The sequence below is a fragment of the Bactrocera latifrons genome, unplaced genomic scaffold (genome assembly GCF_001853355.1).
Source record: "Bactrocera latifrons isolate USDA-ARS-PBARC rearing strain unplaced genomic scaffold, ASM185335v1 scaffold_659, whole genome shotgun sequence".
In the NCBI taxonomy this organism is placed as follows: Eukaryota; Metazoa; Arthropoda; class Insecta; order Diptera; family Tephritidae; genus Bactrocera; species Bactrocera latifrons.
Window position 1 is genome coordinate 67,807 of NW_017537333.1, and position 4,964 is coordinate 72,770.

Here is a 4,964-nt window from a genome sequence, read left to right on the forward strand (position 1 = left end):
AAATTAATAAAATACTGGCAATTGTTTTCAAAGAAATTGTTTTTACTATTATTCTGAAGCTTAAAACGGATAGGATAAGGAAATATATTGACTAATAGAAAAAAAGTATAAGGTGTTCCAATAAAGGCAAAATCATGAATAACTTCTTAATGTTTTTATTTTTTCGATTTATGCTACTAAAGGGCAATAAGTGTCGAAAATTTTTCCCATATTTATTATGTGTATTTTATTACCTCACCTCACAAATTCGTATATTACGTATAAGATGGTGAARTGCAATGTTTTAAGTTAATAGGATTTATTTTAGTAATTAACTCTGCTACGTCATCCTCCGTCAAAACGATGATGCGCGATTTTAAATTCTTTTGAAAAAAGGCATTTCTTATTTGTTTTGTTCCAATTTTTCGAAATAAAAATAAATGCATCCATTTTGGTTTTGTTTTTTCCTCCTCATTTTTTAGTTATTAAATAAGTTGTATTCAAATAACGAAGGACAGCGCGATCTGAAGGTACCGTTGGAAAGAGGAAGTGCTCCTGATTAAAAAATATATTGGGTTATACCAACACAAACCACAAACGCTTAGTTTAGGAGATATTCGACCTTAAAGTTCAAAAATTCGCAAAATTCGTACATTTCAGTACGCTATTTCACCACATTGAGCACACTTTATTCACTTCAAATTAATTAAATTACACTATAAGCTTATAAATAACTCCATRTCTTACACTTTTAGCATATTTTTTACCTAAAAAATCTGCATTTTAAWATATACATTTTACACTCGTTTTAACCCCATTTGTTACCAAAACTTACGACGAAATGGAGCGCCGTTCCCACGATAGTTGGGTCTATGAAAACCGGAACGGGCCCGGATTTTTATCCGACCAAGGACTGTCAACTCGGCAGAATTCTGCCGTTACAACAACAACAACAACAACGAAGTGGAGCGCTGCCATGTGATGATAAGGCAATTCGCGGAAATTCCTCTTTTTCGCAAAAATTCCTCTATTCATGCATATTGATATTTTCTTTTTTAAATTTATTAAGCAAATAAGTAATATTATATACATGTATTTGTAATATTATATAATAATATTACGTAATAAAGTGTAAGGTATATTAGTAAAGTAGGAAAATTCAAATTTCGTACAATATGAGTGCATGGTAACCAACAAATATAACCACTCCATATCCAAAACTCATATTTTAAATATAAAAACTGATGTATCGTCACCTAAAATACAAAACAATGTGTAATCAAAAATAAATGGAAATCGCTGACAGATATAATAACTAAATTTATCCATTTTATAACGAAAATTCAAATTTTATTTCAATATGAGTGTATGGTAACCAACAAATATAACCACTTTAACCACTTTATAACAAAAAGTCAATATATTTTTTTATTTTTAACGCAGAAGGGAGTACTACGCGAAAGTACTTCAGTCCCCCCGAGTATTCGCTCGGCCAGGGTTATTTTTTTAAAGCGCGACCGAAGGAAGTACTCGGCGAAAGTGCTTCAGTCCATCCGGGTATTCGGGTACTTCAGTCATCTCGACGTGATATTATATAAATTTTATAATACTATATTAACATAGAGTTTTAATTATATGTGTTTATTAAATATAAGTCACATATTATACATATACATACTATATGTAAAATGTATAATATCTGGAAAAAGTTTTCACAACTCAATTATAACTTAAGAAATGTTAGAAGGTATTTTTTATTATAATTAATGTAGAAAAAAGAATCACGCAAAAAAACAAACAAAGAAAAATCGTTAAGAATCCTACATATTTGGTGTTTAAGATGTGGCAACGCTCGTTTTCCAAAATAAAATTGAAATGTGAACTTATTTCAATGTTTAGAGTGTATATTTAAATATACAGAGTGRAAAACGTGAATAAATTTAATGGAAGATAGAGAAATACTTTGTGTTATTCGTGCATATTTTTGAACTTTTAGTCGTGAAAATTTTAAAACATATAAGTAATTCTTATATTATTTTTGGATATTGCTCCTCTGGAGAAGCTCCCCTATCCGATCATATCCCATTTATACGGAAATTCGGTTTTTTTTACCCCTCCGCCAAAGTAATCGGAATGGTGCCGATGTCCTTAGTGTACAAAAAATAACGATGACGTTCAAGTGTTAATGAGGCTGTATGCCAATCTGCAAGTTTGTTTCATTGTGAAGAAAACATTACACCTAAATGGGATAAAAACACGATTCAAGCGGCAAAATAATCATAAAGTGGCATATACAAATATACAACAAATATAATAGAATAAAAGGTGCGGTGACATATTAAGTACGCAGAGCGTTTGTGTGGGCACGAGAAGAAAGAGAACGATCTTCGAATTTTATTTAACATAAAAGGAAAAGAAAATCATACGTAGCGAAATGTCAAAGAAGCAGGTAGAGTTACCATGCTTCATACAATTATAATGACTGGCGGGGCTGTCAAAGTACTCCCCTCCTAGTTGCGATCTGCGGCGGTGTAAACAGGTTTCAAACGGTCGATAGAAATGTTTACTGCTTTATCGTTAATGTTGACGGTGAGGTATTTTTGATAGCGATGAATAACCTTGTAAGGAGCTGACAATGATGGTCGTACCGACAAATCACGRATGAAAATTTGGTCGCACGTWTTTAAATCTKTATGCATAAAAGAYTTCTGAGGAGTATGCCAAGACGTGTTGACCGGACGTAGGTCATGCATTATTTGTCGCAACTGAGCAACAACTTCAGTCTCATTATCTGGTACAGGAGAGTCSATRAAGAATTCGGATGGCAAGCGTAGCGTAGTCCCAAAAACTAACTCGTCCGGTGATGCTCCAATATCTGGTTTGAACGAGCAGCGAAGTCCCAAAAGAATTGTCGGTAGCAAATTTGTCCAATGTGATTGGAGTTCTTCGTCTGTCGCTTGATCGGTGGCTAAGTTGTCATAGTTGATTGAGGAGTTGTTTCCGAGGTTACTGCTTCGATGCGAGGCATCATATCGGCGACAACATTTTGTTRACCAAACAAGTGACGGATGTCTGTGGTGATTTGAGCGATAAAGTCTARTTGTCGCGCTTGACGGTCCGAAGCTTTTTCTAATGCGAATGTGAGAGGTTTGTGGTCTGTGTAGACATGGAAATCTCGTCCTTCAAGCATAAAACGAAAATGTCGGATAGCGAGATACATAGCTGTGAGCTCCCTGTCGTAAGTACTGTGTCGCAGTGCTTGTTTTGCAGATTTTCGCCAGAAGAAACCCAGGGGTTGGAGCGCGTTGTTAACTACTTTTTGTACCGCTGCACCGGCTGCATAGTCGGATGCGTCAATCCACAATGAAAGCTGCGCGTTAGAAGTGGGATGTGCTAGCAGAGTACATTTAGCTAGGCCCTCCTTACAGGCTTCGTAATGTTTTATATTCTCTTTGGTCCATACGAGGGGTGAATGATTATTGCGCTTGTTACCCGGAGTCATGTTGAATAATGGTGCTTGATGTTGAAGAGTATTTTTCAAAAAAGGTCTATAAAAATTTACCATGGCGAGGAAACGTTTTAGATCTTTCGCAGTACTTGGAAGTTTAAGATCTTGATAGTCTCGACACGATTTGGTAATGGTTGTATGCCATCTTGGGTGATAAGATCGCCAAGAAATTCGAATTCCGGTACTCCGAGTATCGACTATGCGATGTTTATTGTCAAATTTGGGTCTCGAATCGTTGAAATACGTTTTCAAGGTCTTTACGGTGCTCCTCCGTCGGGTTAGAAGCTATGCAGATGTCATCTACGTAAACGAAAGTATTATTACTCCGCAAATTACTTCATTGATCACCCTTTGAAATATCTTTGCGGCGTTGCGTAATCCAAAGGTCATGTGAATGAACTCGTACAGTCCGAAAGGGGTTGTATTGGCCGTTTTGCATACATCTTCTTCATGTATACGGATTTGGTGAAAAGCTTTCTGTAGTTCGGTTTTTGAGAAAATAGTTTTGCCTGATAATATTTGAAGTCGTGGAGAAACGGAACTGTGTACCTGTCCGGCACAGTTACAACATTCTCTTCACGGGAATCACCACACGGTCTCCAAGAACCATCTGCTTTGCTTACCATATGCAGCGGGCTCGCCCAGTCGCTACTAGACGGCCGACATATGCCAAGTTTCATTAAGAGCTCGAATTCAGCACGTGCTGCAGGTGATAAGCGCCTTGGCCTGCTAAATACCGGTTGTCCGGACGTAATGATCCGGTGGACAACTGTAGATTTTGTTGAAACGTCTAGAGTGGGTTGATGAGTTATTTTCGGAATTTTAACAAAATATCCGAAAATGGCATATTTACGTTGATAGTTGAAATATTCGGTGTATTAATTGACTTTATCGAGCACATTGTTTTTAGCGCGGTGCCGCGGTCAAGTAGTCGATGTCGATTGAGATCTGGTAGTAGATCGAATAATGATAAGTCTGCGCCTATAATCGCCTGAGAAACGTCGGAAATTACGAACTTCCACACGAACTCTTTACGTAAGTTGAGATTCAATTTAAGTAGGACTTCACCAAACACTTGAATTGGTCAACCGTTAGCAGCAAACAATTTGCTATCCGATTTAAATGCTTCAGCCCAACTTGAACTCTTCGATATAGTCGACACCTCTGCGCCGGAGTCGATAAGGGAACTCATTTTTGCACTAGTGTCAAATATGTGAAGGCGTTTGTTTGTAAGTTTTTCAGAATGTTTGCCTCATTCTGAAAAACTGTTGGCTGAGCAGTCCTAATTTGAGTCGGTTGGTGGCTGCGGATGAGTCATTTCGCACGGCTGTCTGTATTTACGGGCGTTACGACCAAATTTCTCGTGATACAAGCACATTTCGTTGGAGCGGTTGTATGAGCTGCGGGTACCTGCCGGGGTCCTAGGGCTAGATCTATTCTGAAATCGCACTTGGTCGAGTCGTTGTTTGAGTACTGC

At 37.3% G+C, this 4,964-nt stretch overlaps 1 protein-coding gene across 1 annotated transcript in view; it reads left to right on the plus strand.

Annotated features, from left to right (window-relative positions):
• LOC108975497 overlaps nucleotides 1-139 on the plus strand; it is a gene marked incomplete at its 5' end in the record, with an annotated part of 56,270 nt that extends 56,131 nt beyond the window's left edge. Inside the window, 1 exon segment of the mRNA XM_018944005.1 lies at nucleotides 1-139.
• Nucleotides 140-4,964: the final 4,825 nt, after the last annotated feature.